This window comes from Falco biarmicus, chromosome 4 (genome assembly GCF_023638135.1).
Source record: "Falco biarmicus isolate bFalBia1 chromosome 4, bFalBia1.pri, whole genome shotgun sequence".
In the NCBI taxonomy this organism is placed as follows: Eukaryota; Metazoa; Chordata; class Aves; order Falconiformes; family Falconidae; genus Falco; species Falco biarmicus.
Genome location: NC_079291.1, coordinates 2,193,155 through 2,210,575, shown reverse-complemented (window position 1 = coordinate 2,210,575; position 17,421 = coordinate 2,193,155). Strand labels below are relative to the sequence as shown.

The 17,421-nt window shown below is 38.7% G+C and overlaps 1 protein-coding gene across 12 annotated transcripts in view; it reads left to right on the top strand.

Annotated features, from left to right (window-relative positions):
• Positions 1–17,421, top strand: part of OSBPL3 (oxysterol binding protein like 3) — a 92,649-nt gene that overhangs the window by 28,875 nt on the left and 46,353 nt on the right. Inside the window, exon 4 of one of the 12 annotated variants that reach the window (XM_056334530.1) lies at positions 12,181–12,255. The exons of the other annotated variants lie outside the window; for them this stretch is intronic. The gene's annotated coding sequence lies outside the window, so the exon portion shown is untranslated. The remainder of the gene's footprint in view (positions 1–12,180; positions 12,256–17,421) is intronic. 12 annotated transcript variants of the gene reach the window in all.

Genomic DNA, 17,421 nt, shown 5'->3' with positions numbered 1-17,421 from the left:
CTGCTCCGGCACAGCTTCCCCCAGATCACAGCCTCCTTTGGGCACCTCCCCGTGCTCTGGTGCGGGTCCTCCATGGGCTGCAGGTGGGTATCTGCTCCACCACGGACCTCCATGAGCTGCAGGAGGACAGCCTGCCTCACAGGGGTCTTCACCAGGGGCTGCAGGGGAAGCCCTGCTCCAACACCAGGAGCACCTCCTCCCCCTCCTTCTTCACTGACCCTGGTGTCTGCAGAGCTCTTGCTCTCACATATTCTCACTCCTTTTTCCAGCTGCAGTTGCAGTCGTGCAGTAAATTCCCTCCCTTATCACAGAGGTGGTACTACTGTTGTGAATGGGCTTGGGCTTGGTCAGCGATGGGTCTGTCTTGGAGCCAGCTGGTATTGGCTCTGTTGGACACAGGGGAAGCTTCTAGCAGCTTCTCACAGAAGCCACACCTGTAGCCTCCCTTGCCATGCAAGCCCTATACAGATGTACTTTGTGCTTCTCTATACCTGCCTCTGGCACTGGCCAGTACCAAATGCCATAGAAGAAAGTGCATCAGTCCTCATCCTGAATAGTTATAAAGCATTTGGTTTTTTTCAGACCCTTCTTATGGTCTTCATCCGGGTGATACAATCTGGTGTGAAAAAGGCTGTCTTTGAATTACTTTTTTCAAGTTCATAGAAATTGCACATCCTATTCCAGAAAGTGTATACACAAAGCCAAATAAATTTATATTATAGGACTTGACTTTGGATATATTTGGCAAAAAAAGCCTGTTTTCAAGGCTGGTATACGCAATTTCTACCAGCAACAGTTGCCATGACTTAATGTATCATCAACTTGAATAATAATACTCATTTAATTTAAAAAGTTAAACTACAAAAAAGAGAATCCCTAAACACTCAAGCTATACGGACTGTAACAAACTGTAGCAGCTGCAATCACAAACAAACAAACTTGGCCCTTGAAATGAAAGGGGGAGGAAAAATAAACACCTGCCCCCAGTGAAGTAGCTTTACACTGTATCATTAAAGCTCACTTGAAAAAATCAAGATGTCTTGTTCAAAACACTGGCAATGAGAAACTTCATTTTTTATTTAAGGCTGTTCTTTTCCCACCCCCAGAAATGCCTGCAAGTTCTCACTGGTTTTTGCTGTGTAATTCTCAAGTTTGTTTTCTCCCTGCAGTTATATTTCTTATGGAATATTTTTTAACAATATCACAGAAGTATTTGTCAAAAGAAGAAACACATGACATTCCTAAATGCTGAGTATCTTTCAGATTGTCAGTATGTCAAAACAGTATAACTGAAATGAGCCATGCTTTAGTAAAAGTGGATGTAGTGGTAGGAGAACGGTACCATGCGTCTATAGTCATCATCTCTGCATGGCAGTGGGAAGTACAGAGGACAGTGACTACAGGCTTTGGAGAAATGCAAGGAATGAAAGAAAGAAAGGAGTGATAAGAATTTCTTACAACTTTATCTTTCTGCACTTAAAATCAGATATTTGGCTTTGTATAATGCATATATTTTTCAAAGCAGAAGTAGATGTTTTCAAATCACGAACAGATTTCAGGGTTCTGTAAATCTTATCAGGGCAAAAATCTTATTTCTAAATGCATTGTGTTTTGTTCCTGTCAGTGTTGTCCTGCCTCTTTTATATGTTTGAAAAAGCAAATTTGAAGATTTTGATACTGAAAGGGTCAGTCTCACCCCATTAAGACTGAAATGAAACTCAAGGTAAATGACTTTCAGAGTTTTCTTTTTTTCCTTCAAGTTCTAATGGAGGAAGGTATAAATAGCTCTGCAGAGTTATGTTGGTCAAGCCACAGATTATTTAGTGTGCATCTGTTTAGGCAGATTTGAATATTTTGGGATTTATCTTGTTAGCATCTTCAGACTTGGTTAATTCATGACTAGCAGCACAGAATTCGAGGAACACTTCTGAAGTGGGATCTTTGGCTATAAGCTGGAGGCCTTTTAATAGTGGCTTGCAAAGGATAATGAACCACTAACACTGTCTTTTGCCTGGATATCTGGCTGTGTGTGGGATGCTCCAGCTGTACTGTTAGCATCATCACCTGTGGGAAGATAAATTCATGTTTCTCAGTTCCATAACTACACATCTCATTTTATTTAACTTATAGCCCAGAAGTCAGATCACAACATGCTAGATACAATGTATGCATTTCAATCACAAGGGCATTGTCACAGAAAACAAGAAATGTGCACATTAAGACTTGATTAAAAAAAAGATCATTAGCACATAGGTAATAGCATCACTGCAGGTATATGTATGGAAAGCATGTATATAAATATGCACAGACTTTATATAGGTATTGGAAATAAAGTAGCTTAATGACCAGCAGGAATTGTGGGGTTTGCTGTGGAAGGTGCTGCAGAAGTTCTTGGCCTGATAAATGGAATATTGCTGCCGAAGGTGTGTTTGGTAGGCAGCAAGGCTGCGATCCACCTGAGTGTCCAGGCAGGTGGCACACGGACGGATCTGAGTACAGTGGCCAGCTCAGAAAGCCCAAGTGATGCAGATGTTGAGTGAAATGTAGACTCCGCAGCTCCTCAGAGCTAGGGGGCTTCTGCCTTAGCTTCCAAATACGCTCTGTCATGAGGCTAGTGTAATCTAATAGGCAATGACCTTTAATTGTCCTTCAGCCTGGCAGCATCAGGCCACAACTGCCACCATTTATTAGAAAAAATTCTGTCATTAAGCTGGGGTCTGAGAACAACAGGTAACATGTTATTAAGTGCAGGGTAGGGAAGATTTACCTTCCTTTAGAAAGAATATTTTAATTTTTAAAATATATTATATGTATAAAATATTAATTTTATTATATTATAAATATAATATTATTTTATATACATCACAAAAGTAATTACATTTCTGCATACATTTGTATTGCAGAGTACTCTGAAATGATTGTGAAAACCAGCGTTGCTGTTACATGTTTATTTCTGTTAGCAGTGGTGCACGAGTCCTGATTCAGGATGTTACAGGGAAGATCAAACGGAAGGCTGTTCAGTGGTTTTGGATAAATCGTAGCAACCTGATTTGGACTGTTTGTTTCCACATGATTAATTTAATTTGCTACCTGTGAAATACTCTGTTTCTGTGCATGTGGACATAAAGACTGTTTACTCTTAAGTGGATGTTGTTGAAATAATATCTTGCTGCTTGCTCAGCTGAAGAAAAGTCAGGCCTGCAGCATCCCTGAAAATGGTTCTGAATATAAAAAAGCCAGTGGTTGATTATGTACAAAATGTTAATTGTCGCTCTGCTCTGTTCAGACATAACTAATGTGTGACTTAATTTAGATACATTAGCTGAGAATCATTACATTCACATGGGAAGAAATGCATTTGTCACATGTATTTACTTTCTCATGCTTAATGCATAACGTCCAGCTTGACAATTCCTCCACTTGTTGGTGAGTTTAAGCCTCTTAAATTTGCTGTATAAGGTGGTTAAGCTGCTGGTTTTAACTTCCAAATGCCTCATGCTTTTTCCATGTCCTCGTCTAGCTCTAGGAAATTATTCCAGGCACAGAGAGTGGGTCAGGGAGGAAGATGGAGAGATGGAGCTGCGAGTGTACAAACTGGCAACAGATGTTCTGTTCAAGCAGTTTGTGGAATCCCCAGGCAAAATTAATACTAAGTCAGATCCCTCTTCACAAGGCAGCAAAACCAGTGCATCACAGCGTTTGCTAGAAGCTCTAATTATTTTAAAATACTGTATGCTGGAATTGTATGGACAGCCCACAAGAGCAAATGATAGACTTTTCAAAGTGAGTTGCTGGATGCCATGGGGAGTAAAGGCAAATTTACATCTCATTTTTGGGAATTATACTGAATTTTTGCATAGGTTGGTGGTTGGTCGAGATTTGCATTTCTGGGAATGCTATATAACTTATATATGTATGTATTATATATTAGATATGTATATATAATTTATGCAAAAGCAAAATGTGACATGTGAAAGCTTTTAATGCAGTTTTGGGTCAGTCTAAATGAACTGTGCTTTAGGGTAGGTGTTTTGGGAAGCAGGAGGATGCAGGCAGCTTTCACTGGATGCTATTGAGAGCCTGGCATATGGCTCCCATTTGTTCCACTTTCAAAATCTTTGTTCAGAAAGCTAATAGTGCTGGATGGAGAGAAACATAAGGAGACAGATCAGAATCTTTTTCTCCAAGTAATTCAATAACTTTTTTTTACTTGATACAAATATAAATTATTTGGATTTTGATGTGTGGGCTTCCTAAATGAACTGGCATGACCAAAATGAAGAGCTGTAATACAACACGAGGTGCTCAAGAAATATGTTGTGTTGTACCGTACTCTGTATTTCTTGACTTTCACCTTTTAAAAGTATGATACCCATTCAGCATGATAAGTGATCTATTCCTGAAATCACCTCTCCTGGTGATGCGAACGATACTGGAGCGTGACAAGAGATCCTGCTTGTTTTGTCACTGTATTTTATTTTAGAATTTGGTTACTGACTTGAAGCAATGATCACCTTTGCTGTTCATCTGCCTAACCAGGATTATAAAATCACACTAGAGAACAATCTTTCAACATCTCACTCTGGGAACAATGTGGGAGTAGCTTCAACAACAACAATTTTATGATTTTCCCAATTAGCGTGAGTTTTCTACTCTGGAAGATCATTATAATGAGACACATCAGAGGGCTTGTCCTTCAGTTAAAAAAGAAACTAGTCCATTAGTTTTGTTAGGCAATCAGATACTTGTGGGGCTCTTCTTGACATCTTCATGTTGCTAACCATGAAATGCTGCTCATAAGTTTAATCCATAAAGAATTTGTTACATAGAAGCTCACCTCTTCTACTCCAGGAAAACCTGTAAGTCTTTCCAAAAGGATATTTTTGCAGCACTCTCTCCATTGCACACGAAGTAAAAATATGCTCAAACCATCTTGCTCTTTTCCCCAGATGCAGATGAGCAGTCAGGCAAGTTAGCATGCTGGAGGGTGACAGTCTGCAATAGGAGCTGGAGAACTGCTGGCCTCTGTGGCCACCTTGTTTGTTTGCTGCTAGGACAGACACTTGACTTATTTTCTTATTTTTGACTACAGAAGAGAAGACTGGAAAACTGCAAATGCTGGTGATATAACTTCTCCAAATGTACCCCTTCCAGCTGCCATTGGTCATTCCAAGATTTATCTTTAATGTGATGTGTGATGTAAATCCTTGTTATTTTGGAGTAACAAAAGTAAAAGATTTGAATATTTTGGAGATAATTTTATGATGTGCTTTAAAAAACAGTGTAAAGATAATGCTTAGGAGAAAAGATTGCGTGCATTTTATATGGCAATTTTAAATTTTCTTGACTTAAATTACAATTCACAGTATTTTTTTTCCACATTCCTCCTGCAGCTCTTCACTTTCTACATGCATTTAATTTTTCTACCTGTTCACAATTAAATGCATAGAACAAAATAATGAATTTCAATTCAATGGTTGTGTTTTAGCTGTATGGTGTCGCGACGGAGGGAAGACGCAGTCGCTCAATATGAGTGATCAGCAGACTTCGTTTATTGTCCCTTACAGTCACCTTTTATGCCTTGTTATAATTAGCTCATACATATTACAAAAGTTAAGCTCATTATTGGTTAGTTGCCTAAATACCAAGCCCACCCCTAGTTTCTCTTCTGTAGTTTTCTGTTCCCACCTGCAACATTCTTTTCCCACCAAAATCTTCCTGTTATTGTGTAACAAGGACAGCCAAAGACAGTGTATTTTGCTTTACTTCAGATAAGCTGAGAGCGATGTGCATTTTTGTCCAGCCAGCTGGACTATGTCTATGTGACCTTTTTCAGCTAGCCAGTTATCCACAATTCCCCTGTTTTTATTTTGGGCGACATAGGCTTGGTCGACCATTTTCAATAACAGCGTGTTAACACAGGAAAATACACAGCCAACTTATAAAATCTCAGTTCAGAAGTATAATTCCTGAAATACTTGAAAAATAAAGTTAGCTTGAAGCTTTAATTTAGATGCTCTTTCTGTTCCAGTGATATAAAAAGTTTAAAAACTTCAAAGGTAATTTTAGAGTTCTGAACATGGACTAATGCAAGCTCAAAACCCAAAAAGAAACCAAACTGATGTTTGACTAGGAATATTTGCAGATATTTTAGTGGAAAATCCCTGACCATTAACAATTTTCTGTCCAAATAACAACTGCCCTTATGCAACCAACCAGTCCATACATTTTCTGAAGAATTCCTCATTGATATCAAAGAATTAACAAAGGGAAAAAATTAGTTCTAAGCTATATACATTCATAAGTGGATTTTTCAATAGTTACATACAGATTTACACACTAAGCCATAATGGCTTGTAGGTGATACACACAAGAAGAGTACGTTGCTTATCTGTCTGAATGTCTATGCTAAATTTGACAACTATGCCACAAGCCAAGCCTACATGGGTGCTGTGTGTTATGCACGTTCCTTAACAAACAGAAGTATAATAGGTAAATTCCCAAGATCTAGTCCCCAACCTAATTATATTATTTTGTAGCCAATTAAGGAAAATAACACAAATGTGCATACCTACATGTGCACACACCTTTTAGTTCAGAACCAATCTGTGATAAAAGGCCTTAGCCTTATGGCATCATCGAATCTTAACGAGTACAGTAATTAAAAATGCAGTCTTACTGTAAGTGCGATTTATGCTGACATTCCCTCAAATGCTACACGTGAGTATTTCTCACTCAACTGCCTCAAGGTAAAATAGTAGTATTCGTTAATATGTATTAAAAAAAATCATTAATTCTCTACAATAGCAGTTGACTTCCATAACACTATGTAAGCAAAAGAGGCCTAAGATGGGTTTTCTGAATACTAACAATTTATTTTAGACTGTCTAAACTCAGGTCTTGAAAGATTTCACTCTGCCAGACGTAGAAACACTGTTGCACTCCAGTTGTGATATCCCTTTTCCCAAGTTGTCACATGCACATCTTGCTCAAGCAACAGTATTGTTAAAGTTTCTCTCTGCTACATAAAAGCATGTTGCACTTGTAGATATAAAAGACAGCACCCTTACTTAGATTATTACCTTATTACCTCATAACTCTTAGTATACCTTGTATCTCTGATTTCATCACTTCAAAAATTCACCAGAAGCAGATAAAACCACAGCCTCAGACTAAACTACACCTTAACTGCTGATTCAAATAAAGGCATTCTCTTCAGATATGCCTAATGCTTACAAATAGTGTTGGCTGGTTTTGATCAAGAAACTATTATTACAATAATGATCAAAAATAATAATCCCATTTGCAAAATGCCTTTAAGCCAGCCTCCTAGTCCCAACCAATTTCCACATTCAGAATACAGCATAAATACAGAATACAGAATAAATTATCTCCATCAAGGCAAAAAGGCTTCTTTTTAAACACAGAAATGTTTGCTAGTTCAAGGCAGAAACCCATTTCTTGTAGGTGACATCTGAAGCTTTTTTTTTTTTTTTTTTTTTTTTTTTTTTTTTTTTTTTTTTTTTTTTTTTTGGTGGGATTGTAATCAAGTCCGTATTTTTCCTTGAGAAGCTTAAGCTGTTCCTCTTGTTTCAGGAGTGTTTCCAACTCTGATTTGTCGACTAGGTCCATATTTCCCAAAGATATCATACATTTCCTCCGCTGTGATTTCATACGGCAGGTTCCGAATATAAAGGATCCGATTGACCTCTGGGGGCAGCCAGATGTTAGCTCGCTTGGCCGCTTGCATTGCCATGGCGCCGATCGGAGCGGGGGGGGTGGAGGGGGGGGGGGGTGCAGCCTCGGAGAGAAACCGCGGCCGGGAAGGGGCCTGCCGGGCCGCGCCGCCGCTCGCCGCTGCCGCGGGGGTCCCGGATGCTATCCCATACGCTAATAACCCGAGTAATTCCTTTTTACAATCTATGTCCCGAACGCTCCGCTTTTCTAAAAAGCCTTTGAGCAAATTATACGCCGCTTGTCTGTTCATACCTCTATTTGTGCACAATTGCAGCCTTTGCAGACTTCGGCGGCGCGTAGCAGGCGGGCCAGCCTCTATAGGTGCTCCCGGGCGCGGGGAAGATATCCCTTTCGCCTCCTGCGCTGCTTACAGGACCGCACTCAACTTCTCCGCCGACCGTGGCTCCCGGACTCCGCTATCGGGTCGCCGGGTCCGGACTCCGCTATCGGGTCGCCGGTCCTATGTCCTCGGTCCCTGTTCGGGCGCCATTTGTCGCGACGGAGGGAAGACGCAGTCGCTCAATATGAGTGATCAGCAGACTTCGTTTATTGTCCCTTACAGTCACCTTTTATGCCTTGTTATAATTAGCTCATACATATTACAAAAGTTAAGCTCATTATTGGTTAGTTGCCTAAATACCAAGCCCACCCCTAGTTTCTCTTCTGTAGTTTTCTGTTCCCACCTGCAACATTCTTTTCCCACCAAAATCTTCCTGTTATTGTGTAACAAGGACAGCCAAAGACAGTGTATTTTGCTTTACTTCAGATAAGCTGAGAGCGATGTGCATTTTTGTCCAGCCAGCTGGACTATGTCTATGTGACCTTTTTCAGCTAGCCAGTTATCCACAGTATGGCACAAGTGTATTTTTTCTAGAAGAAAATGTGAGTTATGAAAATACTATAATGTCTGCAGACTTCAAGTTTTGTGGTCAGGACTTGGTGAAAACTTTGTACATAGAGTTTCAGTCTTGAGCAGCCTTTGAAAAGATAAGTTTATGTCAAAAGTGCAATTTTATGCATAAGCTTAGTAAAGGTGTTTTTCTCCTTTATACATTCTGTATTTTACCATTTAAAACAGATGTACTTGAATGAGTTTCTCAGTCCTTTTATCCTAAAAATACCACTTGCTGGCAAAATTGTGGGAAACACAGTCAATGAAAGATGACTATTAATAAAAGTTAAGGAAAAAGATGTAGGTCAGCATGGGTGAAGTGGGCATGACTGTCATCTGTTAAGAAATTAGCTTTCAGTGTTATGTTTCTGGCAACTTCATGTTATTTTAGACATTTTTATTAAAAACAAAAACTGCTTTTAGCACCTTCCTTTAAGAAATTATTTTTTTTTTCTATTTTCCTTTTCAGAAATTCAGGAAGTGCGTTATATGAAAAATTGGAAAATTTTAAATTATAAAAAATGCTTAAAAATATGGAAAATGTCTTAAGTATGTCAGGATGTGATTTATGCTTCACTACTCCTAATTAACCACAGGTTTAATTTATTTTTGTGTTGTAAGTCCTGATGGTCTACAAAAGACAATACCATATGCCAGCATTTTAGAAATAAACAAACATGATGACAGGTTGGGAGGAGAGTAGAAAGAGAGAATGCAACTAATATTAAGCAGTTTAAGGGGAATCTACATAACTTGTAAACACTTCTGTTTATTGCTGCTTTATAGCCTATAATTAAAATCCAGGTTGTTAGTTGCAGTTCAAGTATAACCAACCTCAAAAATGCTATGAAGCAACGAAGTCACTGGACTGCACACAGTATAAAACTTCATGTTGTTGTCTGCTGTCTCTGTGGCCTGCTTACAGTGCCTGGAACTGAAGTAAAAAATGAGTGTACTCATTAGAAATAACAAATATGGATTGTTATGTTGTAGCACCCTTTCACTGAGCTCAAATCAAGTTTTCTGTAAATTATTCATTCTCTCATATTGCTGATGCATCCTAATTAAAGCCTTCCATCTTTTAAACCACTAAAAATGCTTCGGAATGGGCATGTAGCTGAAGCTTTTTTAAATCATGCAGCATTCCTTTTGTTTTTAATTAGATTTAAATAGAGATAGCTGGTGGCTTGCACTAACCTGAATCTAAATGTAAGATAGGGACAGTATCTTTTTCAAACCTGTCTGGATCAGTTGAAAATAATATTGCTTCCACTTTCTTGCCCACAAGTTGGTGATGACCATCGCTGCATTTTGACCAAAGCAAAGTATGTGAACTACACCCTGTGACAAATGGCTCTCCACTGAAGTGGATTGGAGAGGACTTACGTGACTTAATTTTTTTAAATTTATTTATTTTTTGGCAGGGGAGCTACTGATGTCCAGAAGAGGAACATTAACATTCCTATTATTAATTATAGAAAGTCCTACTCCTTTAACTGCTTTGGCAGTTTTACAATTGAGTATAAATTTGAGCTTTAACCCATCAGCGGGGGCACTGAGCTGCTACTGAGACCCATAAAAGTTCTCAGCAGCTTTGTATTAACTCTAAGCTCTGTTGTTGGAGGCAGGCCATGTTTTTGCATTGGGATACCATACTGTAGTAGATTTGAATAAACAAACAGTGCATTAAAACTCTATACATCTTCTTCCTTGTAATAGTGTTAAATTATTCACAGAGTCCTAAATTGAAGCTTTCCTTTTTGGCCAAATTCCTAACTTGCTTCTAGATTTTATTCCATTGTAGCTAGGCAGTGATAGGACAAGACTTGACATGAAAGCACTAACTCTGAAACAGACCTTCTGTTCTTCCCAAGCATGGCTGCTGCTTCTGCAGCTTTGTGTTCACTTTCTTCCTTTTTCAAGGTCAAAAGTTCTTTTACCAGCGCTGTCCAAAGTAGATCCTCTAAGGTAACCCTAGCTGGATTCAAGTTCTCCTTCATCGTTTCAGAACTTGAGGAGGTGGTGGTGGGATTCTATCATTTGAAGTAGGGAGAGGATCCCTTTTATGGTCTCTTTCCTGCTGAAGGGCTGCCCTGTTAACCTAGTCAGAGGCCCTCATCTCCAGCAAGCATCTTCTTGGGCCGACCCAGCTATTGTGATTGATACTTTCCCATTTCATATTGCTTAGGCAAAACATTGCAATGTAATCATTCAGATTTATGATCTGCTTTCCCATATCTTGCATCTCTCTGCTTCTAGGTCTGTTTCATTCATCTTTTCCTATGCTGTGAGGATAATGTTGCAGAAAACCTGATCCGTGGAACTTCTTTCTTGGTTCCCATTGTCAAGGTGTTCATTACAATCATAAATATGAATGGATTAAGACAAACTGTCATGTAGAGCATGGTTTACTCCATCCACATCTGTTTCTCATGGTTCTTGTCATCTGCATACGTGTATGTGGTACATGTTTCCAAGCAAAAGGACTGTTGCAGGTGTCATCCTGTCTGTCCTTGAAGATCTCCAGCCCAAGCCTTAACTTGAGATTTTTAATTTTTACTTAAGAGAAACATGTTTCTGTGTCTTTTTTCTTTCTATTTGCTTTTTTTTTTTTTTTTTTTGCTTTTTTTGTTGTTGTTGAAAGCTTGACATTAACAATTCCTCACTTTTGGCATTAATAACAAAAATACTTAGCACTTGTAGTACTAATTATCCTCAATATCTAAAGTGTCAAGGTTTATTCACACATTGCATATTCAGAAACACAGTGTTGGGAAGTTAGTGGCCCCTTGCCTAAGATGATGTTAGAAAGGGTTAATATTGATGTGCTATCAACTACCTGTCCTTCTTCAGAATACTACACATCTTTTGATGTTTCAAGCTATCTTAATATGAAAGACCTTCTGTAAAGGAATAATCTGCATATTTAAAAGAAAGCTGTAGGTCTGTCTGCATTTATAAATACTAATATTGTAAAGTACACTGAAAAAGGTGTGCTGGAATGGGCTGAGAGACAGAAACCTCTATAGATACAGTAAGTCAATCAAGAAGAAATGTGACATTTTCATAACTCATACCCATTACATTTCGTAAAGTGCATAAATGAATTTCTGTGTATCCTAGGAAGAACTGAATCTTGTTACCATGGTCATTAAAGTTAATGAGATTTAAATTTTGAGCTAATAGGCCTGCTTATAAAGGAGAAGCACTAAACATTCTCAGGGAAGTGTTGTTTCCTTTGTATCTTTTCCCTTTCAGAAATTAAGTCACAGACACAAGACATACATGACAATTCCAGTGTATTGTGGAAAAACAGGTATCTGGGAGGGGGACTCTAGTTTATTTGTTTGGTTTTTTTGGCGTTATGTTTGCTTGTTTTAGAAAATATATGATGCCAAAGTGTGAAAAGTAGAACACCACATCAAAGAGGGCAAAGCAGGGTTGTTGGATCCTGCCACTTTTTAATGAATGTGTCTAGCTTTCCTCTGTGAGATAAGGGATCTCTGTGTTGTGTTTGCTGTTCATACATACCCCATGATGTTTTTCTTCAGATTTTGGTGAGGATCATTCCTGACCCATGAAAACTCTTCCAGCAGTCCTACTTGATGTTTTACCTGAAACCACAGGTGACCCGTTTTTGGTTTCTTTCTCCATAGTTAAACCAATTATGTCAGCTGGTTTAATAAAATATATTGCTTGATGTCAGCCTTGATAGATCTATGCTTGTCACAGCATTATGCAGCTTATCAGGTCACAGAGAGACAGTCTGATTTGAAGTTACATGGATGCCTTCAATGGTTTGACAGGAAAGTGATGTCTTTTTCTTCATGTGCAGACAATGCTGTCTTTAGATCTTGAATTACTATGTGCTGGCAGACTGACAGATATTTCCAGAACTAATGTTGTGGCTATCAAAACCAAATCTAAGAAAACAAACAATGTGTATTTCAGTAACATCTTAGCAATAACAAGTGTAGTTTTAAAAAAGAATAAGCCTTGGGGCATAGTGGAGTATCTTTGTTGTTGTGAACAAAGAAAAGCTTTAAATAGCAACAGATAGCAGAAAAATGAAAGGCAGCCAAACTCATGCCAAAGCTCTGATGGTGATGTTTCCAACTCTGGGACGTTATCACTAACAGATGGGCCTTTCCAAGGTTTTTAGTACAGACTGTAAAATGATACCATGTGCCTGTTACTTTCCTTACTGGAAATTATAACCCTTTCTCTCTTTTCTGTTGCCTGATCATCCTTTGTCCTTTCACTTGTCTTCTCTAGACGAATAGCGCTTCCAATGCAAACAGACCCGCTGCGTTATTATTTGAGCCCAGGGAGGGCTGTCAACCTCATTAGCACTGCTGTATGCAGTTATGTGCTCCCAGGGCAGGATTGGATCACAGCACAGTAGCTGTTGTTTTCTGCTTCGCCCTCTTGACAGGGGAGACTATGGACTCCTCTGTTACTGGGCCTCAAACCGGTTTCTGTGGTCCCCCAGCTTTTGGCTTCTCAGTTGACTGTGTAAGTTATGCTAAGCTGGAAGGGGGGCTGTGGGACCCCAGTGAGCCCAGCAGCTCGTGCTAGAGGGCCCTGGGCTGCCAGGCTGTCCCTAGGCAAGGCTTGTTCCAAAAGGGGTGGCAGACAAGGAAAATTGTTAATTATTTAGGACCTGACTGCGAGCTAGGTCAGTCCTTTTTAGTTATGATTCTTGACGCAGTTAAAAGTGGGGTAGAAAAGGTGGTATGACAGCTGACTAATTACCGTAACAATACAGCTATTACTGCATGTATTTTCTGTATCACTAGTCACAAAGGTTTTTAACATATCTGTTTAGAGTATATACCTGGCAAGCTTGGTTTTTTATACAAATGTAACCTCTTGCAGATCTCCTGGGGGAGTGAAAACAGTATCAAGATTATGCATTTAAAATTAATCACGTTGCATGCAGTATTATAGTCAGTTTCTATGGTGGATGTAGGAGAAAGGTGGTATTTTTATATATACTTACATTTCAGGATGCCGATTGACCTATTTATAAATTTACGTAAGATTTTTCTAATATAAGGATTGAATTATTTGCTCCAAGGGTTAGTGAAACAGCAGATACTTGCTTTGTTTCAGGGAAGTCTGACTAGACTTGACATTGAAGCATGTTCATCTTGGATGTCTTTCTTGGGATGTATTCTGCTGAATTGTGTCTGGTTTTTTGTTTGGGATTTTTACTTTCTGTACACTGGAACATACAGGATTTTCTGTCATCAAGTGGTGAACATTATACATGAAGAGTAATCCGGTGTTAAATGCGGTATGTTTGTCATTTGTCTAGCTTTTCTTCTTTCCTGCTCTGTCTGTCTCTCTCTTGATTAGAGGATTAGAAGAGTTTTGTTTGAACCAAATTTTCTTCTTTTGGGTCACTGAAATAGCATGATTTAATTACTCCAATAGCCTCCTTAAGGAATTGGGCTGGGTGGAACTAACTGTTTCTTTGCATCACGGACTACTTCAGAAGGTAGCACATGTCCACGGCAAATGAAAGCATCTGCTCCACAGAGATGGTGACTTGGTCGATGTCTAGGGACAGCACCTATCTGATGGAAGGCAGTTCTGAAATGCTTCCTGTTATTATTGTTAGTCTCCCTAAGCTGTTTGAACTTTTGCTTTCAAAGGTACTTTTAAGAACTTAGTTGTTTAAAACTATTTTATGTTTGGTTTTCTTCTGTAAAGAGAACAGCTAGCAGTGGGACCGTGTTTGTGTGCTTTGTCCTTCAATAGTATGAATCTTATGGTAATTCAGGAACAGCAAATATCTGCCTTGAAAAGACATCTTCAATTGTTGTACGTGACGTATCTGTAGTCTATAAATAATTCTTTCCTTTTTCGAGTCTGATGAAACACTGTGATAGAATAAAGCTGACAATTTGAAGTGTAACAGAGAAATCCATGAAAGCAATAATTGGAAAAGACTATTGCTTTGTTTATCCAGGTGGACATGAGTGAATGTAATTTAATAGTTTAATAATAGCTACAGAGCAAAGGTTTCAGCACGGATTCTGTTTTAATTCTGTGAAAGTCACTCAATGTTGCTTGCAACTCTGACTTGGATTGTGCAGTCCTGTGCTTGCTGTGTGCATGTGACTCTCACCAGGCTTTCTGTTCTATCCACAAGACTACAGTTAAAGAATGAGATGTATGCTTCCAGTTTTGCTGTTCTTTCATTGCTGAATCAGCAGCTCTGAAGCAGCTGTTACAGCTTTATTTTTCTTACAGAGCTGTAACAAAAATAATTGCATAATGTTGATTTTATTTTTTTTACTGCAGTTTTCATTTTTTTTTCTTAATTTCTGCTTTTTTGTGAGATATGGAAAAACTTGGATTTTGCTGTAAGCTTATTGCTTTGAGAGTTGTGAGAGATGAATTGTTGATACTGAGAGGCTGCTTTGAACCCATGCAATTTTAAAGGTTTAAGGACAGCTCGGGATGGTACTTTTTTTTAAAAAAAATAGGTCTTCCTATTCTACGTATTATATTTTTACATTGGCTTTAATTGATGTAGAATAGTAAGTCTCTTAGTAACTGGTGATAAGTAGAGATAAGTGCTGTTTATAGGTTTAGGATGTAGTAGCTATAAATATTTGACACTCATTTATTCTTAGTTCTTTAAAATGCACCTGGCGAGGTCATTTGCAAAAGTACTTTTGGCCTACTTCTACTGCTGTTGACTTGATAGCAAAGAATTAGGCTAATACTTAGCATTTGTGAAAATTCCTGTCCTAAATTTATTTGGATTCGCCTCAGCCTCACACCTTTGATTTGGCTTTTTGGAGTAGACCAAAGTGGCTTAGTGTGCTCCAGTGAAAGGTGGGAATAAACAGCTCTGAGGCCATCCTGTGGCATGGCGGGGAGCAAAACGTATGGAACCTGAAGCAGTTATATGGCTTCTTTTTATGTTACAGTCCATGAGACCTCCATTTTTTTCAGTTATCTGACACTTCCAGGACATCACAACATTGTGCTGTGTGTTCAAACAGGCAAAGAGTATTGTATAACTTAAATCGAATGTGTCCTGGGGATGTATTTGCAAGGTACTGGTGACACCAAGTTTTGCTGCAAATTAGAGCCTGTTTCTTGCTGTGAACTCTGCCAATCTTGGCCAAAATGCCAGACAGCCACTGGTGAAAGCCAAGTGGTAAAATGCTTATTTTGAACATGGAGCGATGAGGAGGACAGGTGGTTATCTGAGCAAACAGTGTGCCAAAAAAGTAAGGCACTTGCTACGTGGTACTATTAAGAGGGTATGTGAATGATGAGTTTGCAAGAAGAGTGTGTTTCTGTTCCTGTTGTGAATATTTGACCTCTGCTTGTTAATAAAGATGTTATCATTAAATTATTTTACTAAATACAGTTTGAAACTAAGTAAGAAAGTTATACTTCATACTTACTCCACAGTTAAAAACTTGCATGAAGTCAGATAAATTTAAACCTTTTAAAAGTGCTAGTCCTTAATGAAACGCCACTCAAATTTATCTTCTGCATAGGAAGCAACTACACCTTCTCCAAAAGGCACTACTCCTAATCTCAGTAGTAATTTCAGTTGAAACCCACGCCCAAGGCCCTGTTCAGACCTTGCCATCACATTGCTGTACTGTTCTGGCTTGCTTCTGCTCTCACACTGCTTGTTGGCACTGTACCTGTCTGGTGTTCCCTGGACACAACGGCCAGCCTGCCTTACCAGTGAAAGAGCCCCAGCGAAGCTTGCTTTCTCACCTGGCTTTTGGAGACCAGGGCTGTTCATTACTGTTGCTGAGCATAGATTTGCTCTGGGGGTAATTAAGTAGTAGGGAGAGAGGTTTTCTGCAACATAGTCTTGTTTTCATCTTAAATATAGCACCTGGTTTTATTTGGGGTTGTTGGTGGTTTTTTTTTGTTTGTGGGTGTTGGTTTATTTGTTTGTTTTAAAGGAAAATTAATTCTTCAAATACACAAAGTGTACTAGGGATTTGAAAATTCTGCTTCTCAGAATAGGTTTTTAAGCCTCTTCAAGAAAAAAATGAATGGCAGACTTCCATAACCAGTGATCCCAGTTCAGGACTGTGAGGGGATTGTTAAGTAGCGCCTCCCTGGTTTGGCAATGAAATCTCTCTTCTCCTTGTGAAAAATTGCGTATCTTCCTCAGTGCAAACTGAGGAATTGCACTCTTCCTAATGTGAAAATTTTTTTTCCCTGAGACAATAAAATCTGAAGTGATACACAATTTATAAACCTCTTTCACCACCACAAGTTTTGGAAAGCATCACCCTTTTGTTATGCCCTCTGGTTTTTAAAAAAATATGCAGTTACCATGACAACTCTTACCCACACTGGAAATCCATTATTTGGAGTTTCTGGCATGGGTTTTATTTGCATATGCTACAAACCGCACTGTTATTAAACAGACTGCTAATTACTCTTCCAGTCCCAGACTGAGACAACTAATGTGACGATAGTTACAACTTTGTGATTCCAGGTAAGAGTGCTCATGCACAGCTCTATATAGCTGAATTTGCACACTCACAGCTTTTATTTATTGCTTTTTTTATAGAGAGAAGTTTCTTTTTTTTTTTCCTTACAACCTGAAGCCATGCTTACTTGTTTAAATTATCAAGCAACTGGGAAACAGAGGTGGTTTTTTGATTACTCACCATCCTTTTTGGGAGACATTTTATTGGATGCTTTCTTCACATGTTGAGGCTGTTTTGTTCCATTTTATATACAAATTTATTATACCCTATTTGTGTCTTTATTAATGTTTTTTAAATGAA